This window comes from Diadema setosum, chromosome 18 (assembly GCF_964275005.1).
Source record: "Diadema setosum chromosome 18, eeDiaSeto1, whole genome shotgun sequence".
NCBI classification, from domain to species: domain Eukaryota; kingdom Metazoa; phylum Echinodermata; class Echinoidea; order Diadematoida; family Diadematidae; genus Diadema; species Diadema setosum.
In genome coordinates, this window is record NC_092702.1 from 974,289 (window position 1) to 997,448 (window position 23,160).

Consider the following 23,160-nt stretch of genomic DNA (forward strand, 5'->3'; position numbering starts at 1 on the left):
TTTCATCATAATGAAAACATTTGACAAAGGCAACAATGGATATCTTGAAAGAGTTCAGATTTTTATTGTTGATATGGCTATCAGCATTAGATATGAACACCTTACATTAAGAAATGAGATATGATAATGTCATATTCCACATATCCTTGACACATATCAGACAAATGCAAACTTCTCTCAGACCTGAATGGTCACAATAACAAATTTTAAAAAGGAGACAAGTGCAAAGATACACAACAAAGGCATGCTGGAAAGTTCCATAGAACAAACATCAACATGCCCACTAGTCTCTGCACAGCACAAAAGTTATGTGTCGTGTCATACCCAGGAGGAAGCTCGGTAGATCACTCTGACCAGAACATCAGTCTAAATTTGTGATTTATGTCATGATAATTGGGCAGCTACACTTGTATGACCTCAATAGATGACGTCAATTGAAGCATGAGGACTGTCTCATGGTCAATAATCATCTCACTAATAACATTATGACTTCATATTTGATTTGATTGCAAGCAGTCTCTGAATACAGCATCAATGCACTACCATTAAGAATCAATACACTATACACCATTCGGGCAGATTGAGGGCTTGAGTCAAGACTACTCTTTAAGTCACCGACAAATGAAAGATTTGTTTTTGCAGCAAAAACAATCTCTGTCCTTCACAGCAACCAATTAAAGAGCGAGCAGCACTTATGCCTCAGCTTCCGGATTGATAAACCAGCTCACTTTTATCTCTGGTACCTCCTCCTACTATCATTACCCAGGGTCAGCTGTGAGTAATAAAGTGACTAAATTGTACCAGACGAGGCCACAGCCTCCCTCACCATTCAACCCCCTTCTCTCTCTCTCTCTCTCTCTCATCCAACGATATTGTCTTTTTGGGAGGAGATGGAAAAAAACCCATCATGAATGAATATTGATGCTGTCCAGGTAGGAAGGTGGAGTGATCATTTCTAAACATGTGACAGTAAATTCCTCTTTTTTTTATGCACTGTTGGAGAACTCAAATTGAATTTTGGTTCCATCTTATCCTACTGTCCATAACTCACCTATCCATCTAAACATTTCATGTTTGCAGTCTAGCATGAATTAAAATAACATGAAAGGTTACTTATTTTGGGCACTAATTTCGATATGTCCTGTTAGAGTTATCATAGAATTCAAGGAATGTTGAGCTATCACAAAATTCCTGACAGAATACGCTATCCTGTTAATACACTCAGAGGATATTTGGTCCAATATCTAATGATGGCTGCTACTTTAAAATGACTGGAGAGTATTCCCCTCATTAAACCCTAATCTCTATCTTGTCTGGGAATGCACTGGACATGCTGGTACTTCAAGTCAGACGACCTCCCACCATGGAAAAGCCATATGTAATACATAACTACTCGATAGCCAATGGTTGTCCAGTATGGCTACAGAGCTATGTTGACCAGCGGGATGTCTGAACATAATTTGTGACCGATGTCATCTCTCTTGACCACAGCTGCACAACAGAATCCAAAATGACTTACAGCCCAGTTTAAGTTTTGGGAAAACAACAGGGCCTGACATAATCTTTCATGTTAATTGCAATCTTCTGCAAAAAATAAATAAATAAATATATAGATAAATAGATAAATAAATATATATATATATATATATATGTATATGTATATATATATATATATATATATATATATATATATATATATTATGACCAACTTATGTTCAGAAGGTTGATGTGGATCGCTTACAGAGAGTTCAGAATGCTGCCTCTAGACTAGTGTACCATGTTCGTTCACGTTCTCATGCCACTCCTCTTATACGTCAACTCCACTGGCTGCCAGTCAAAGCAAGAATATCCTTCAAGCTTTTTCTACTGGTCTACAAAGTAGTCAACAAAAGAGCTCCAGAGTATATTGGGGAGTGTCTGGTACGACACTCTCACTCTAGGCGCACTCGTCTTTCATCATCCGTTACCTTTACTCAACCACACACCAAAAAACTAGCTGGCGATGCAGCTTTCTCTTCTTCTGCTCCTATGCTGTGGAATAAGCTCCGTCCTCTTCTCAAATCATCAAATCATCACCAACACTTGATCATTTCAAACAAAACTTGAAGACTTATTTATTTTGATGTCCCTATACGTATGTGCACTGGACTTGTACTGTCGCTGCCTGGTATTTTGTATATATTTATCTCCTATGGCGACCAGGGATGACATGTCATAGCACTTTGTATCCAGTGGAAAAGGCACTCTATAAATGTCTACTATTATTAAGGTACTTCAGCTATGAACCAATATTTACATAAATCCCCCAAGTTTCAAACAAACAAACATACAAGGATTTTTATTACCAATGTCCGTCAAATATGACACATTCTCTTGTCTCTGGAGCAATGTGAACTCACCTTAGCCCCTTACAGGTGCTTATTGCTACAGCTGAAACATTACCCTGTCTGACCACGCCCTGGTAGTAGCAGTGGTGCTGAGAAAGACATCAAAATATCGAAACAATCAGATGAACTGACAAGTGTGAAAAGATTTCTCTATTTCTTGCTGAAAGCAATACAGAGAAAACATAGATCAAAATACATGAAACTGTTTATCCATGGCTGACAGAGAACTGTTAGATTCATTTCAGATATTTTTCATCACACCTAAACCATATAAATAACATTACAAACAAACATAAAGAATATAAGAGAACACATTTTTGGTCACATACGTTTGGAATGAATCAGGATGGTATTTTGTTATAAGACACTATAACTTTTCAAGGACATGTTCATGAAATGTGTTTTGCACCTCATAAGAGTAGCATACTATTACTACTATATCCAATATGACTTTCAATGATACTTTATCATAAGAACAGTTAACCCTGCAGTCATTGCTTACTCATCCCACAAATAAATGTTATCGCTATAAAAGATATATTCAAAAGTGCTATAATGAAATGCCATCCCTCAGAATGTCAGCTCCTTGGATACTGATCAAATTCAATCCAAAGTCCTTTGCCCAAATTTCCTTATATATCATCAATATCTATCAAACACATTTTTTTTTTTTTTTTAACTTTAACCCACTGAGGACGAATCCCGAGTATACTCGGGCAAGGGTCTATGGGAAATGCGTGTTGTAGCAAAATCAAACCGTCCTCAACGGGTTAAGTGACCCATGCTTGTGATACCCTTTAAAGGAATGATATACATGTAGTATTGCTTAAGATAAGGCTTCAGGTTTCCAACTTTTTTTTTGTGAATTAATGAGAAACCTCTTATGAAATATGAAAGAACATGTAATTCTAAGAGGGACTCAAAGTTTATTTGATGAAAATTGGTTTTGAAATGGCTGAGATATCCAAAACAAAGGGATCCTAATAAAGGGTGGGACCCATCGTTTATTAGGATTATTTTGTTTTAGTTTGTTTGTTTTTTTAGTATGTCAGCCATTTCAAAACCAATTTTCATCAAATAAACTCTGAATTCCTCTTAGAGTGGTTTGCTCTGTAACACTGCATAAGTGGTTTCTTAGTATCTCAGTTAAGAGCTCAATCCTCATCTCCGCCAATACTATATAAACCATCCCTTTAAGTATGAACATGTAGCATATACAAAATCTGCAACTAAATGCTCTTTGAATATTGAAACACTCTATCATCTGAGAGCAGTCTGACAAAAAAAAAAAAGTAGCATGTTCTTTGGCACAGAATGCCAAGTTTTCATAGAGGAATGGCAGGAAAATGATTTGGATGTTTGCAAGGTTTAAGTTTTCAGTAATGTAGGATGCCAAGTTTGTGGTGGATTCATTGTAGTGGTCTTTGACTTTTTACTTTCATACATGTTGAAGTATTTCCAATGTTCATAGCTTCATTTAGGAAAGTTAATAAACATTATTTGAAGAACTTGGAATTTTATTCTTGTGACTGTTTCACTTGAGCCGATGTAGGCCCACTGGGATTGGCCCATTTCCTTAATACAAGCTGAAGGAATACTCGCATTTCTATGAGGTAATCTTGTGATGAGTTCTCCATCTTCCGTGTACTCTGTCTCTACATACCGACCTGGAAACAGATTTCTGGAAAAATGACCAAAAAAAAGAATTGGAAAAGAGACAAGATAGAGATGATACCAGTTGATATATTACAATTATAGCATCAAAACACTTGCGCATGTGCTTTAAACTGTTTAATCATACCGTAATGCAAGTCGAAACAATGTAAGATTGTGCATCGCTTCACTGAGCGACAGTCAATATCAGTCATGTAACATAGTCACTGGCACATCTTGTAGTCAGAAAGTAAATGGAAATTATAAATTTCTTGCACGGCTGTCAAGCTTTTAAGCTTTACTTTTTTGTGTCAATCCCTGCAACCCTTTCAAACATTCCATTATAAACATAATGTAATTTATATTGCTCATTAATTAGGCTAAGCCTGTATCATATTGAAGTCATAATTTACCACTTGCAGAAGAAACAAATACCCAGCATTGGTGCTTTTAAATAGTTCTAAAATGTGAGTTAGGGATAGAAACAACCACTCTAAAAAATTCAAATTCGTATAATCGATGTTAAGTATTGTTAAATACACAAAATGTGAACAATAGTTATAATAAAAATGTTTCCAGACTAAACCATCTACAGTTATGGTTTAATGAGAAAAATACTGACACCTCCTTATATTTTAGGCTTCATTGCAAAAATTTTATATGGTAGGATGTTTGTGATACAGCAGACCTACACAAATGCATCAAATGTGATATCTTGAACATTTTTAAAATCACTGCTCCCAAAGGTAAACAGGACCTTTAATATGTCTCACACATTCAAAATGTCCCCTTAGTAAATCATATTATGGATATGTATTTTCTTTCTAAAATTTTGTTCATGAAAAGGTTGCAGAGACCAATCAATGAAATTACATGTAATGAAATGAAACATTTATGTGCACATATCATTCACTTTAGCCAACTGATGATGTAGCATTGTTTGGTTATTGGTTGATTCATGTTCTGAACTGTAAAACCAGGAACACTCGCAGCATGAAACTCTGCGAATTGAAGCCAGCAGCCTTTTTCTGAGCATGAAACATTCACATATAGCGAATCATGATAGACTATAACATTGTACTGCCATTCAATGAAAAAAATCAACAAAATTCAACAGAAACTTTCACGTGCATTTTACTTTCATGAATCTTGGTTCCTCACTAACGTGACGAAATTTGCGAAAGATTCATGCACTAAAAATTACTGGTCATACATAAACCTGTAACCATATCATCCCCTTAAAACACTGACCCGGATACATCCTGGATGGAAATCAGAATACACATTTTAGGCAGAAGTCAGTGAACGCCACATCCCATTCCAATACAACCAATAGGAAGCCAGAGGGTGAAATATGTGTAGTTACCGAAAGACTGAGTAAACAATAAAATAGGATGGGATCATATTCCGGAAACCATGACTCTTGTTTCAGAGAAATTTTGATTTTTTTCATAGGGAACATCCTGGTTCAAACAACATGAAGAATCATCCTATGAACATTAATTGTCTTAATTCTCTAAGCAGGTTCTCACAAAGATGCGGGCTGAAAAAACTAAAACAAATAAATTTACAAACAAAATGTTATGTCTATCACATTAAGCAGCAATTTACTTTCATATTAGTTCATATTCTCTCAAGAGATTGTGTTGCCCAATACAAAACACTGCGCAGGGGACCTACACTCTGGAAATTTGTGTGTCTTTGTATTTTTTTAATAGTTTGCTTATAATTTTGTATCATTTTCAATATCATATTTAAAGGGTACAAGCAACATCTAGAAAGTTCTTTTGTAAAAAAAAAAAAAACAACAACCCTTCTTCAGCAATATGTAAAAACACATCAAACTAAATTTACACTTTATTTCATGAACTTGCTTTATTGGTATGGGGCAATACTTCTATTATCATTTGTACTGATCTATCAGTTTCTAGAAGAAGCCCTCATTTCAGTAAAATCCTCCAAAAAAAAACAAAAAAAAACCCAAAAACCATCATGGGTCTTTCTGTCCCTTGACCCCACCAAGAGAAGTATGATGGACCCCACCCCATTAAATATTGTTCTGCAGCCCCCCCCCCCTTTTTTTTCCTAGTGAAGTGGCAGAGGAAATTGCCCTATACAGTAACTTGACCCATTTGTCTAGCCGGTGACTACTGACCTTTGTTCAAGGCTTTTCAAATTACATTTTATATCATCATCAGGATCATTTTTTCAACTCTTCATGCAGAATTTACATCATGACAATTTTTCACAGCTCTAGCCACAGACACATTTTACAATGTCTGATACAAACATCTATTCAACACAAAATGTCTTTGATTGAATGAAATTTCTGGCTATACAATATTCAAACAAAGGTGATCAAAAAAAAATTAGTTTGATACATCTTGTCATGAAGCCAATACAACACAAACTTCCTTGGCATGGAACCAGACACAAACCACAACCTGACCTACTGGAAGTCATCTACAGAGTGGGAAAAAAAACCAGTTACCGGTAGAGAGATATTCTTCTGGCCAAGAACCATTCCTCCTCTAAATAGACACATTCATCATCACCTTTATCACCATTCGAACAAGAGGAAGTTGACTCATTGGTCTTATCTCAAGAGATAGGATGGATGTTCCTGACTTCTGTCTTTTAAAAGTACATCATGGGGGGGGGGGGGGAGGTGGGGAGTGAAATCTGGAAGTGGGCAGAGTGATCACTTTGTAGTAATGATCCCCAGGGTCTGCATGATCATGTGATCAGGAGAGCGAAGGTCAAAAGGTCAAGATTGCAATGTCCTCATGCTTAGCTCATCTTCACCATCAGATTCTGTATCATCAATGCCAGAGAAAACTATGGTCAGTTAACTTTACCAATCAGTCTAAATATAAACTTTGTTCCTTCATAACAAATAAATATCATTTGTGAAAAGTTTTCCAAGTGTATTTTCTTGGCGATTTTTCTTTTTCTATTGCATGAACGAGAGTTTGAACAAATAACACAGTAATTACTATGCATAAGATGAATCAACAAAGGATTGAATTGGTGAACATAATTCTTTAACAAGAAGTCAAAGCCTATACTCTTGCAGAATAGTATTTTCTGTATTTTCACTTATTTCCAACGTGTTCACTGATCCATGTGCCTAGCAATACTTCTGTCTGCCATGACAAGCTCGCATGAAGTTCCCTCTTTGAGAACCAGTGTTACCATCAGCCACACTGCAGGCATTCTTTCAAATGCACGTGTAGGGGAATGCTCTCTTCTAAATATAGCCCACATTGTCATGTGTAGATGGGATTGACATTCAATGATTCAACCTATATTTGACACAAAATGGGTTTCCCATTGTTTCTCTTTCTACCATTCTTGTCTCCTAGTCCTACCACTAGCTTCCTCTTTGGTCTGAGCAGCGACGTTTTGACCAACCAGAAGCACTAAACTGTCTGCCAGACCAGGGCAATAGAATTTGAAATACTCCAGTCTCATCCAAAAGTTTTTTCCATCTCATTTCCACTCCATTGTCAATCTTGACTGTCTGGTGGTTTGTCTCTTTCTTATACAGTGTGTTTATATATGGAGATAGACATATAATATATACATGTACATATATATATATGTGTGTGTGTATATGTATATGCATATATATATATATATATATATATATATATATCTGTGACCCGCTACAACAAAAGGATCCTAAAGTCGCTGACGGGCGAGCCAAGCATGGCCCAGAAAAATGCTATTTCAGGCCTTTTCTTTGATCATTTAGCTTCAAAATTTCGGCAGATGATAGAAGATACATTAGACTACAAAATTATGTTAAAAACAGAAATCCGAACGTTTTGACAGATTTGAGTGATCTGACTTCAAACTCGATTTTCTCGGCTCAGCGACTTTAGGATCCTTTTGTTGTAGCGGGTCACATATGTATATATATATATATATATATATATATATATATATATATATGACAGATAGATAGATAGATATAAATATCATCATTGCCAACTGTAGAAAGAGTGATGACTCATTGGGGTAACATGAATTCTGTTTCATTTGGTTTGTTTCAATTCATTTCAGTAACAAAACATTGAATGATACATAACCCAGACACTTTCCACTTTCATGTCTGGCCGGAAGTGCGATGGTTGAAAATGAGGTTGTAAAAAGCAAAACAATTCTACTTGCATGTTGGATGGGAAATGATGGCAGACTTGTAGAGTAATATAGAAGTGTGCATTAGTTCTAACAAGGGAACTTTTTGTCTCTCAATATAAGAAGATATTACTCCCTGAATAATCCAACCTCTGGATGCATCTCTTGCAGGGCAAGCTATAAAAACATGAAGCGGAAGTGGAATATATTTGATCTTGTAGGGTGTATCATAGTACAATGTCCTCCATTTGCCCTCACTCGAAAAGTGTCTCCCTCAAGTGGCGTGGTAGAAGACAATTTGGCGTATCGTATCGAAGGGGAGTGCAGGAAACCGCCAGGATATGGAAGATTTCCCCTTGGTTCATATCAAGGCTAGAGACCAGATCATAAACTCAGAAAGACAGACAAACCAAACATGATCGTGAGCTTGTCTGGTCTGCCTCGCAGACTGCAGGTGGATTCTGAAGTGGCCTGGACTCACGGAGCAGACTTCTCTTATCAGTGGTGCTGCAGACCTTTTGCCAACCAGCGTCATGATGCAGTCAATTTAGCCAAGATAATATTCACAGGAAATGATTTGATAAATTCTGTGCGATTGTCACAATATTTAGAGGAAGTAAAATACTCCCTCTTTGGTCTTCCTGTCCCTACTAACATCCTTCCCTAATCAGGATTATATCAAAAATAATTATTGATTATTGTCTTTACCATGGTATATCGTAAAGGATCGTTTTATTCCCGTAAATTTCAGATTATGTCATTATAGCCAAGATAATAAAAACTGCAATTGTTCCTTGACATTAAACTTAATACTTAAATTGACTATCACCTTTCTGGGTTTTCTTTCTTTTTTGTATGTGTGTGTGTGAATTGATGCAAACATCACATGTTTCAATGAATTTATGTTCCAAATCTGTCTCCACTTTACATAATCTTAATATTGCTCTTTTTTCCTTTATTCCAATCATGCACACATGCAAACACATAAGCAGGCATAAAATCACTCCGCGAGCACACACACACACACATACCCACAGCTTGAGTCCAGCTGTGAGGGCAGGCTAGTGGTCAAGTCATCAGAGTACAAAGTTTGATCAGTCTTACTTTATAGCCAAGTGTCATGTTACAAAGATGATACAATAGTGGCTTACTGTCTTATTTCATTAAAAAGAAAAAAAACTTGGTAGCAGTTTGTATTCATTATGAGGACTTTTAATTTATCCAAATGGCAATGAAAGTCCCTGATCAAAATGTACTCAGAGGAGACTAGAAATGTCGCTACAGCGACTGGTTATACCCCCGCCAAACAACATTTCATAAGCTTTGGTCAAAACAACATTTCATAAGCTTTGGTCAAAAAACTGAGGAAGTAGTTAAATCCGCAAGATCTTTCCTTGATCTTCTGCCATTAATATGCCGTTACCATGGCAACGTACTTTCGGGTACTGTCGAAAAATGTGTCTTGCACATCTACAACCAAAGGCACACATCTGTACCAAGTTTCATGGAAATTGGGCAAAAACTGAGGAAGTAGTTTGCAACACAAAATTTTCCATCATTTTGGCTCATAATATGTGAGCTGTTACCATGGCAACATACTTTTTGTCACTGTCAAGAAATGTGTCATGCTGACCTATATCCTAAGACAAACATTCAATATGAATACCATGAGAATTGGAAGAACACTGATGAAGCAGTTTTGCCATGAAGCATTTTGCCCTATATTTTACCAATAACATGCCATTACCATGGCAACGCACTTTTTGCCACTGCGGAAATATGTGTCTTGCACATTAACATATTCAGATGAACATCTGTACCTAATTTCATAAAAATTGATCAAAAACTGTGGGAGGAGTTCGCGACGCAAGATTTGTACCCATTTTTGTCCATAATATGTCGTTACCATGGCAACGTACTTTTGGGTACTGTCAAAAAATACGTCTTGCACATCTACAACCCAAGGCACACATCTGTGCCAAGTTTTATGGGAATCGGTTGAAAACTGAGGAAGTAGTTCGCGACGCAAGATTTGCAACGGACTGACCGCCCGACCGACCGCCCGACCGCCCGACCGTCTGCTGATTCCTATATACCCCCTTCAAACTTCGTTTGGCGGGGGTATAAAAATAGCCCCCTAGCATAGAAGCGCGGTATCAAGCATATTTTAAGTGTGAATTTGTCATTATTGTTTCAATATTTCCACTCACTATTTACTTGGAGTAACCAGCAATTTTAAATTCACATTAGATTTACACCCTGTATGTTGATCTCATAATGACACGAAGTGATATCAGCACAATTAAATCTTTACACATAATTTTGATAGTGCCATGATAAAGAAATCTCTTTTTAAGTAATTCCCCAATAATTTGCTTTTTTTACTTGAAGATGGTTTTTTTAATCTATTCTCAGGTGAAATCAACTTTCTAGAACTAAAAATGCAAGTGACACATATTCTACATTTCATAAAACTCAAATATAATTACTTTATTTCATGCATAATTAACATGTATATATATATATATATATATATATATGAAGAGTTTGTTTGCAAAAACCGATAAGTTCATATTTGCCAAATGGAGATATTTGCGATTAAAGGTCACAAAAAATAAGGAGAATAATAAGAAAAATTTTGCTTCTTTTGACCATAACTTCAAAAATATACCTTTATATGTAGTGATCAATATGTCATTTAAAAGGTATTATTTTGTACTTTATGACAGAGATCGTACTTCAAAATCTTCAAAAATGGACTTATCGGTTTTTGCAAACAAACCCTTCATATATATATATATATATATATATATATATATATATATATATATATATATATATATATATATATATATATATATAATTTTTGTCCTGCTAATCTATTAACATTTTGTTTTCTGATTCTTTTTTTAAATGTACCTGTCATATATATATATGTTCCTTTAAAAAATATATATATACATAAATTTGTAATCATTGCTAATTGGAAAGAGAGATAAAGGATTGATAATGTGTTAGTACATTCTGGTCAAGAAATGCTGCTCCAAAATTTATTTTATCCCTTTGTAATCCATCACCCCCTTCTAACGATGCCCTCTTCAAATGTTTAGCATATCAAACTGTCAAATAGGGGTGGTAATTAAGATTCCTGACCACTGGAACTTATTTGGCAGGGATCCATGATGGACACACGATGGTTCGCTGGAGTACATAATGATAAGCAGTCATAAGTTTGGTTGATGGAGGTGAGCTGCGAAATAAGGTGCCACAGTCCCTAGGGATTATACCCAATCATTATGTGCGATGGCCCAAGGCAGAAACACTTCTGAATAACTTGCACATCAAGTAATGCATCCTGACCTATATCCACCACCAGGAAGTACCGGTTGAAAGTGCCAGCATTTTAATTGCAATTCAAAGAACCACTCTCTGGTCAGCTATCACATATCAGAACCATGATGGTAATAATGGGATGGTTGCAACAGTCATGCCATTAGGTACAGACAGTCCTAAAATAATTCCTCTGATTGATGAGACACACTCTAATGAAATAAGTATTCACCGACATGTGATCCAATAGATGTCAGTATTGGTATATGAGTGAAAATCATAGGACTGCATTAGAAATATCAGACTGGTGTTTGTTTTACTGTTTTTTACAGACACTAAAGTCTTATTTCTTGAGAAATTATGAAATGATATTGTTGTGACTATTCTACTATGTAGAGTGCATTGATCAGTAATTTTTACAGCATATACCCTTTATGAAAGACAGCTAATTATCAATTGCTGTAACTGAAGACTTCAATTATCCTCGGATATAATTCAAGTTTCAACATGATCCATCATTCAGTAACTTTATCATACTTTGAAAATATCCTGCAGTTACTTGATCTACATTGCTGCTATTGCTTATTCCATTATTTCCATTCTGTATAAACATTATCAGCAAAATTGGAGTAGGTACATCTACTCACTACACTCTAAAACAGTAGAGGTAGCACTAAAAACCATAGAAGAAATGACATTGGGAACATGTAATGTTGAAATTAATTCAAGCTTACTCATTCAACCTGACGTCCAATACGTATTCCTTCCCAAAGGCTGGTAGTAAGAAGCTGGCTTCTATCAGGTGACCATCCTGTGATAAATGACAAAAAAGAAAAAATAATAATAACAATGATAAAATAGATTGGCAGAGAGAAAAAATATAGAGTGAAAAAAAAAGATAGAAAAGAAAGAGAAGAAACAGACAAACAGACAGACAAAAAAATCATTATGAACACCATGATAGATGCAGAGATATTTTAATGATGATAAATGTACCACAATTTGTCATCATTACTCCATTCATAGCTAACTTTATCTTTACTACTAGCAACCCGTTTGTACCTAATATCACAGGCTCTCCCAGATAGTGGTCTTTGAAAGGCTAATGACATTAAAACAAGGATGAGGGATTCCATCCTATGTCAGTTTATTACACATTCCAGTCTCTACAGCTTGCTAGATGCCGATGAATAAGAGGCTTGGCCTCACAGGTAACCAATAACTCCATTTTACTCTGAAATGCGGATGTGAAGTAGAGAGTATGTCAGCTTTTATTAACTGTGTGACTTATTTCCCCAACAAAGCTAATCTATTTGAGCCTATTCTTATAGAACTGGGCCACAGCCAATTAATCTCTCTAATTCAGATTCATGGATGACAAAAGAGTATATTGGCAGAAATTGGCCTTACCTACAAATGATGAAACATTTGTCATTACCCAGATGACTGGAATTCACAGTATAACTTCATAATTTCAATTTTTGCATAAAGATGAAAAATAAAGAAATGGATACAGTGCTTCATGATTCATGCTAAAACAAGTTCTTGTTCTGGTATGGAATTTAATCATGCCAATTCCATTCCAGAGAGCAGAGTAAAAACAGATGAAATACAAAGCAACCTGAAGCCAGAGGAAACATTCATCAGCTTCCTTCAGGTAAAAAATGTCAGTAAATTAACAAATCAATTCATGGATTTGGTTAAAGGTCTTGTTTACCATTAGGAACAGTGATTTAAAAATGTTCAAGATATCACATTTGATGCATATGTGTAGGTTCGGTTGTATCACAAAACATCCTATCATATAAAATTTTTGCAATAAAGCCTAAAATGTATGGAGATATCAGTACTTTTCTCAATAAACCATAACTGTAGATGGTTTAGTCTGGAAATATTTTTATTATAACTATTGTTCACATTTGTGTATTTAACAATACTTAACATCAATCATACACATTCAAATTTTTACAGTGGCTGTTTCTATCCCTAAATCACATTTTGGAACTATTTTATAGCACTAATGCTGGGTTTTTATTTCATCTGCAAATGGTAAATTATGCCTTTAAGAAATAGCTCTGCTAAGCTCTTTTACCCCATTGAGGACCAACCCATTTTGTTATAACACGAATTTCCCATAGGCACCTGTCTTATCATTCTCAAGACCAGTATTAAATGGATTCAAGACAAGACAGCAATCATGTGACTAAGTAAATCTAAATTAGTATGATTTCTTTTCCTTCATCAGATATTCCTAGAAAAAGACACCTCATTCTGGTCCAGAAAGCTGATCTATCTAGGGAGGAGAGTAAACCAACCTGATTATTATTGATTTGAGTGTCACTCTGATGTAAACACCCCACAGGAAATAGAGACTGTGAAGATATAAACACACTACAGGAAACAAAGACCCTGAAGATATACACACTGACTCTGTGTTTAGATTGTATACAAAGAGATAAAACATGCAGCAAAAATGCTAGTCATGGGGGGGGGGGGGTGAGGCTGTAGCACAGGCGATATCTCTTGATCACAATATATTCTTGAATTTGTCTTTATTACTCCCCAGTTTGTCTTAACACCAGCTCTTGAAGAACACAGTCAGACATAGCCAATTTGGGAGGCAGGGGGGGGGGATGTTGTTACTTAAAAAACATATATTTTTGTCTCTTAAAGGTAAACAGCCAGAAGCATTTCAAAATGAAGATCTCGACACAATTGTGCTCATCTATAACATTTGCATGAGTGTGTGTGTTTAAGTAAGATTTATGCCTTTATGACATTAAGTGTATGCATGTGTGTGTTCGTACCTGTTGGACCATAACCTATGGCGTGTAAATAATGAAAGCTGCTTTGCTCATTTTATATACCACAGAGGGCTTCGCAGTGAAAAACACAGGTGCTGCCAACACATTCCATACTGTAAGCCCACAGCATAATGAAGCCTGCTTGAAAATTAGCTGTATGGGTACTGACATCCCTTTTACAGACATCCGACCTTTTTATTCTTATCTATCACTTAGCCCTGATGATCATTACTGTAAAACATGATATACTCGCGGCACGAAATTTTCGCGAATTGGAGCCGACGGCCTTTTCCGTGGCATGAAATTTTCGCGAATTGCATATAGTGTAAACAAAAATTTCGCGTGCATTTTAATTTCGCGAATCTTGGCGCTCGCGAAATTCGCGTAATTAAAATGCACGCGAACATTCCTCGTTTTACAGTATTTCTCTTGATTCAAATTGATATGGTGACTGATCAAATCTTATGCAAGCAGTCACTGCAAATTCAACAATTCAGTATTTTCTCTCACTTTTAACTCACAAATCTGATAAACCTTCAGCTTTGAAGAAAAAAGAAAAGACTGCAATTTAACAAACATCTTCCATTAACCCATTGACATCATGAAGCTGGTGGCTACTGTAGAGAGCCTATTGGGACTTCTGATTCCATAGCAACTAGGTTAAGATTATGCAATGTTGTGCACCTTTTTCAGTACCACCACATGGCAGAAAGATGCAACACATGAGATGAAATAAACTACAGGAACTCAACCAGTCCCATTTCAGTGTAAGCATGACACTACGGTACAGTTTGTATATGACACCATGATATAGTTAGTGTTCATAACACATTCCATTCAGCTGGTTAAATACTATGGAGCAAAAAAGAAAATATTCTACAGATTCAAAAACACAGCCTGGAGACCAGACTACTATACTGTTTATTTCAGCTTCCAATTCATGGCTAATGTATTACAATCCCCTCTACTCATTTCACCCATATCAAAACTCCCCACTCCCACCTCCATACCCTCTCTCTCTCTCTCTCTCTCTCTAGCTAGCCAACTGCATACATATTTTAATCTCTCTCCATTTGGTCTTATCTTATCATCTCTCTCCCCCCCCCCCCCCCCCCAAATGCAGGTGACACACATTTACTCCTTTGACAATTGCTCCAGTCTTATTTTCTCCAAGGACTTACAGTTAGGGTTAGGGCTGTGATAGGGTGTTATGTTTAGTTTGATTATATGATTAGGATTAGCGTTATGGGTTATGTTTGTAGGTGGAAATTATGATCGGCCTAGCATGAAAATATTTTGTGGGAGCAGTTGTCGCAGGAGCAAATACATGTATCATGGAACCAGATATGTATGATGTCAGAAAACATCACACTACGTAATCTTAGTATCTCCTTTTCTCAATATCTCTCTCTACGTCCACCTTTTGCTATCTCCCTTATCTCTGAATCTTTCTTTCTCTCTATATATGTATATTTCATACCCTTCCTTTTACAAAGCATCTATTCTGGTATGCTTCCATACACCCTCCCCTAGAGGGCTCTTTCTAATTGGTCTGACCAAACAAGCTCCATGATATGGAATGCTTCCTTACAGTGTGCCTCAATGATGAATGTATTGATGAGGAAGAAGAAGAGTCTCCCTACAATTCATCATAATTACAATAACAGCTGCTCAAAATATCTCTCCCAACTGGACAGAGAGAACTGTCTAGCCAATCTTGTATAATCTCTAAAAAGCTTTTAACTTAAATTAGAGATTGGTTTCGATATATGTAAACAAAGCAATCTTATGAAAACACTTCCTTCTATTGAAGTGGAATTGCAAAAAATTTGATCCATCAAAAGAAATTGGCAAATTAACCAAAATCTAAGGACAGTATACCTAATTATCAAGCAATAATGTCTAAGCCTTATTTGGGTTCATGGTGCTACCTGTGACAGCTGAATCACTTGATTTACCAAATTTAAATTTTCACTGGTGGGACAACATTCAAATTCAAAATGCAGACACATAAAAGCAGATAGATATTATGCTCAGTCAACTTTTGATGAGTTAACAATTTTGCTTTCTCTTTCAAACTTCAAGGCAAAACTCATTATATGCTAGGTTAACGGCATTCAAAGAGTTATGTAAAGTCTGCAACAGATATAGATAGTTTGGGTTTAAAGCCACCCATTAAAAGGGATGAGAAACAATAGACAAAGTTCACATCTTATATAGATGAAACACATACCAGTGCTGATCACATAGTGTGTGTACGTGTACGTGTCTGAGTTTGTGTGTGTGTATGTCAGTGTGAGTGGTGTGCTTATGTGTGTCATGTAGATCTGTCTGTTGGTTTGTCTGTGCATTTGGTCAATCAACACGGTGGCATCTGGCTTAGACAAGACTTCCATTGCTGATTAGCAGGGCTTGGGGCTAAATCTCCGCATTCCAGGAAATCCCACCCTGATTTGTAAACACAGACTTTTAGTCTTCGCTTCGATGGATGCAATGAAAAGTGAAAGCAAAGAGCTGTAGCTCTTTGGTGAAAGTAATCAAACATGCTTGTATATGGTTTAAAAAAAATGTTAAAATGAACAAACATCCTCAACATTTGATATTTTGGGTAACAATTTCAGTTTAGATTACCTGACTTAGAGATACCATTTCTACATCACATTTCATAATTAACAGTAGGCCTGTTGAATAATGACTACAGTAAAAATCATAGTCTTCATTAATTCCAACTCATTCATTTCCGAAGAAATGGTAAATCACAGCCCTAGCATACAAAAACATGAAATTGATGCAAGTCAAACATTAACACTTATTAATTTATTGCTAAAACCGAACAATTTGTGTATTAAGGCATGTATTTTATTTGAATTTTCGCAGTGACAATTCATGACAATGTTCTACTTCATAACCAGCCAATACTTCATTGTTAGTGATATCAATGTTCTAGTGGGATACGGAATCTGTCATGTAACTTGCCTTTATCACCACCTTTTACTGTTCCATGAAACCATTCACTAGTAGAAATTCTACCACAATGGAAACCTTCAAAGAATACACACCTTCTACGACTTCTGACAACACATTTGATAACTGCATTGCTGTAAAATACAAAGTTACCATTTCAAAGAGTGCTCCAGCACATAAGTAGTACTTGAAAAAAAAAAATCATAGAGCATGGTGAATTAGTACTTTGCCTGCCGATTATGGTAGCTATTATTGTCTGGTATCCATAGCCACCTAATGCACAGCAATAAACAGTAGCTAATTATCTATGTTTTTTTTTTCCATAGGCTCTGCTAGTAATATCTAAATCACATGAGCCATGATCAGGAGGGACAAACAAACCAATCAAGTATAATGATATTTGTGTCCACAGAAATGATTAAGGACCAGTAATCACAGTTACAGGTCATTTGTAAAAGTTTTTTTCTTCTGCTGACATTACATTACACAGCATATAGATTACAATGGTTTATTATTTTAGCCCTGCGCATTTACACATGATTTCATTCTGACAGTAAAACACCGAGATTCCATTCATTCTGCATGCCTACAGGAGCATATTTGTCTCTGGCCCTAAGTGCATCATTTGAGTCATCCCTACTTTCTACAATAAGTCAGAAGCCATGCCAAAAGACCTTAATATTGGAACCACCATTAAGTTTTCTCCTACTGCAGTCTAAATGATATGTTTTATTTGGGAATCAGCTCATGAGATATAGCTAATTCCCTGCTCCATCTGGACTAACAGTATATCTCTTCTCTGTCCACTTTCTCTGTCCAGTCTTTCCATATGATATCAAACCCCTAATCTCTTGTCCCCCCCCCCCCACTAATTACTTCCAAATTGCCAAATTGTGGCCAATGGGAGGATGTTTTATCCCATCATTCCCGTGGTCGCACACAGGACAAAATGCTGCGATGACATCCATGTGTCATCACCTAGCATCAATGCAGACATTGTATGCGCCTGCATCTTATGAGATGTGCTCTGGTTACTAGCCGGAGGTAATGCTTAGCAACCAGTAATATCATCGCTGAAAGATTCATACTACAGCAACAGCCCCACAGTTACAGACTTCTGTTCCAAACTGCCATTATATATTGGATGTGCAGTCCCTTGGTTCCTTCACCCTTTAATAATCACAAAACCAGGTAGTGATACTCAAAAGTGCAGAAATAATTTGCTTGGTTACAGTGCGTCCACTGCTGTAACTACTATGGAACACAGTTTTGCTTCATTTTTTATTCTAATTTGAATTTGAGTGCGTATACCTTGACTCCAGTGCATTCACTGCCATGAAATGCAACTGTCCTTCATTAGGGCTGGATTCAATCCTACAGTACATGAAGCCTTTTCCGTATTTTCATGTGGACCCTATTTGCCTAAGCAAAAGATGTGCCAAGCACTTACAACTAGAACGAATGAGAAAAATCCAACAAACTTGGTTTTAAAGTAACGAAACTACAAAGTGTGAAGAATCTGAGCATGGAGAAATGAACAAAAAGACAAAGATGCAATTATTGAGTTACATTTCAGTTGCAAGAGCTGCTCGGTGAAACATAGAATCAGTATCAGTTCATAACCTAAATGTCATTAATTCTTCCTGTATCATGTGACCAGACCAGTATGACCAATCAGACGGAGGATAAGTGGGTTGATGGATGATGTTAGATGGAGGGGTATCTCATGACAATGAGTCAAGTGTATACATCTCCCTCTGACCCAATAATTATCTGCAAGTCTTCCTCTTACATCTATCACCACCATGAATCATATCATGCACTCATGTCGAGAAATGTCGTGGGGGAAATAGAATCATGTGCGCGCACCGCGAGTCACAAAGCCTGCCTGTTCATCTACCTGCAAACCAAGGAGAAGCTCCTTGCTGCAATGAATATAGTGGGCAAGGATTGCAAGTTGCAAGGTGATCAGTTACATAATCATATCAAAGCCTGTCTCAGCTGATCCAGCACAAGGACAGCTATATTCTGACCATGAAAATTCAGCAGTCTTCCGTCTTATAAATCGCACCGTCCAGATTACCACTGCCCTCTATAGAGTAGCAGCCCCTTTTACAATCAGGTCGATGTCAAAGAATTAAAGTTTAAATTTCAGTATCAAAAAAGGCCTTACTGTTAGTTTTTTGGATCCCCTGTTTCAATGTCTATTTAATTCTTTAATCTACAAAATTTATAACACATATAATCTGCATAACAAAGGTGAAAAAATATGAATGAATGGTAGAATACTAGCACTACAAAACCATAAGAAAATTGAATAAAACACAAAAGCACTTGTCTGTGATAGAAATGTTTTTGATTCAAATCATTAACATTTCTGATGTTGTTTGAGACCAAACAGCCTCTCACTTTCATTTCAAAACACATGTCATCTATCTGCATTAAAAAATATATATATATAGACTTTCCTTTCAATAGAACATTAAGCAGAATAACTTTATGGGGCTTACTTTGACCCTTAAACTGAAACAGTGTGATCCCATCAGAATGTATCACAAAAGTAATATACAAGCCTGTGTGACAAGCTACTGTAGGACACCAACAAAGGACTGTGACATGACTCCCCCCCCCCCCAAGAAAATAAATGAATAAATAAATAAATAAATGAATAAATAAATAAATAAATGAATAAATAAATAAAAATTCTCATAGACTTTGAACTGACCCTTCTTCTCCCCACATACAGTGGATTTAAAGTCCACACTACACGAACACTCATCAGTCAGAATTAAAGTATTAAACCACATATCTACATAACCAGAGCAATAAATGCCACAGAATTCTAGTCAATGAAGAAATGTGATCGGATTAATCAGGATGTTATCTGACACAGAAAAAGACCATGGTTCCACAGGTCAGTTTGGACAGGCGTCACTAAATGACAGTTACTGGCATCAGTTGTATCACATTACACTTCCCTCCTGGAAATGAGCTATGAAGCCAGCCTTTGTATTACCCTAATACTAATGCTACTGCTGGGATTAGGTGAAAAGGTATAGAGGCATGTTTGATCGTGGAATATACATTCAACTGACAAGATAAATATTATTATCACTGTTATCATCATTATCATTATTATTAGTAGTAGTAGTATACTCTTGTAGTAGTAGTATACTCTTGTAGTAGTAGTAGTAGTAGTAGTAGTAGTAGTAGTAGTAGCAGTAGTAGTAGTAGTAGTATTAACATCTTTATCTACTTATTTATTTATTTATTTATTCATCCCGGGATAGTTCCAAGGAGCTGCTGAAAGGGATTAATACTTCAAGGTTCAAGGTTCATTCGTTCATTTATTTGGCATTTCAGACATGTGCACATGAGTAAACACAAAACACATTTGATTCAGCATAACAAAGATAGGATGAATTATAACACACAGACAATGCACAAATGAGAAAAAAACAAACAAACAAAAAACCTAGATTGTGACATAGAAAACAGGGCTGCCAGGGGCAAGAAAAGGTAAACTTAATTACCATGACCCGCAGGTCTTCTACCCCACACGCCATAAACTATGTCAAAATCTGTATATAAAATAGCACTTACATTGTATCAGTCACAACATGGAGGTAGAAATTTTCTACCTCCATGGTCACAGCAAGGAGGTATGAGAGAATTAAACATGCAGTCATACAGGAACAAAATTTAGCCACAAATCTTTAGGGAATCATCACTGTTGTACCATACCCCTACCTGGTATTACCACTTTCCACCTGAGTGTTAAAATCTCTAATTGCAACTACCCAGAGTACCAAAGTGAAGATGTTGCAGTCTGTTGTTATAGCTTAATGCTGGTTACATACAAAATACCCAGGGTGTTCAGATGCAAAAAAGAATTTATACTACTAGAACGGCATAGCTATACGATGAATTCATACGTCTGAATGCTGACTATAAACGAAACAACGTATAACGAAACAATGTATAACGAAACAATGGTCAGAGCATTATTCGAAACTAGAACTCGATAATGAATCAGCATTCCTTCGTGTCCATTGTGCGTCTGAACATATGGCGACCATAGAACGGTGTAAATGGGCAGGGCTTAATGGGCAGGGCTCAATGCATGAAAGGTGGCCCCATAGCTGTCACTCATGACCATAACAGCATGCGCAGTGGGAAACTGCACATCTATACGTTTTCCAGAATGGTCTAAATTAGCGTGTGAACGGTCTGTCGCCCGTGCAATGATTCTTTATACATCATTTCTTTATCAAGTTTTGGTATAAACTGGCTTGCGTCTGAACAGGGGGACCCTCGTGCAGGACTTCAGGCAGTAGGGTGGAATGGGGTATGAGCATGGTTAGCAACCACTGTGTTCACAGATGTTCAGAACACGTGGGGTTGTTCAGAACCAGTTGTCATGGTGATGAATGGATTTGATTTCACAATTGGGTACTCTATGAAAACAGGATTCCTGGAAACTGTATCTCAGAAAACTTTGAAGACCTCTTTAACTTGAAATGGCACAGCACTACCTACACACACACACTTAGTGAAAATATGTGAGGGTTTGTTTGTTTGTTTGTTTTTTTGTTTCTCCTAAAGTCAAAAAGGTTTACATACATCCTGTGGTAACCACACCACTTCCATCACAAGTGTCTGACTTCCTTCATCTCTGCTACAAGAGAACAAGGAAAAATTTGTCACTTCTTACTAGAATTTTTACTTTGAACTGTGAATAACAGTACACACATGCCTTGATCTTGCATTAGACTTGCAATTATGTTCAAATGGAAAGTCTACACAAATCATTACTGTATTTGGAAAAGAGATCCCAGGCAAGAGATATTACAGTGTGACTACAAAACATACAAATAATAAAAAGGATACGAGAAGGTTACATAAAGTCTCAATAGAACAAAATAAATAGCCTGTCATGATCTTAAAAAGTATGGAATCTTTTAATACCTTCTAAGTCAATTAAAGTTACTGACATCAATATTCAAAATGAAGTTATTTTAACCATGGGTCCAAGGTCTATGTCTTAACTATCCATTATACTTTGTTCAATGTCTATTCCTCATCCTGTTTGAGTGTTTATTTATTTTTTTGTTACTCATGTTATATTTGTGTGTTGTTGTTTTTCTATCAAGTAATCAAGTAATTTCACTGGACTGGACTAGAGAGATTCGACCATGAGGAACCTACCCTGATAAAAATTGTTTACAAAGTATCAAATGTTTAGATACCATCACTTTTCCATTTCAGCTTTCACACCAATATCAAGCTATATCTCCGTTTCAGTAGCACCGTTCTTATTCCATTCAAATTTAATGCTTTATTTTGGGTCCCGATCAGGATCATGACCCAAATTTTGACATTTTTACAGTGTGAATAGAAATAATGTGTAATTTCACAACATTGCAGCAATTTGTACTTTTTTTTTCTCACAAACAGATGCAAAGCTGTACAGTGTGAATGGTGAGTGAAAATAAATTTGAATTTATATATCCCGCAATGCACTACCCATGCAGCTACTTGCTAGTTTACCAGCTGTGGTGCACCACACCATACTAAAGACATAGTTAGCACACCATTATTGATGTGTACAGCACAGGTCAGCTCTCCGCAAATGATCTCGACCCAAGTTTCTAAATCTTTTATATACAGAATGACAAATCAAAAAGATGTGACACTGATCACAACCCAAATTTCGACATCTTTAGGGTGAAAACTTACCTAATGTATCGCTTGGCTAAAGTATAAATCAATCAAATATTGTGACAGTCATGCAATACCGGGTACTTGGTAACATTCATCACAATAAAAACATATTTTTGTTTCATTCATATCATCATAAAATCCATCTCATTGATGCA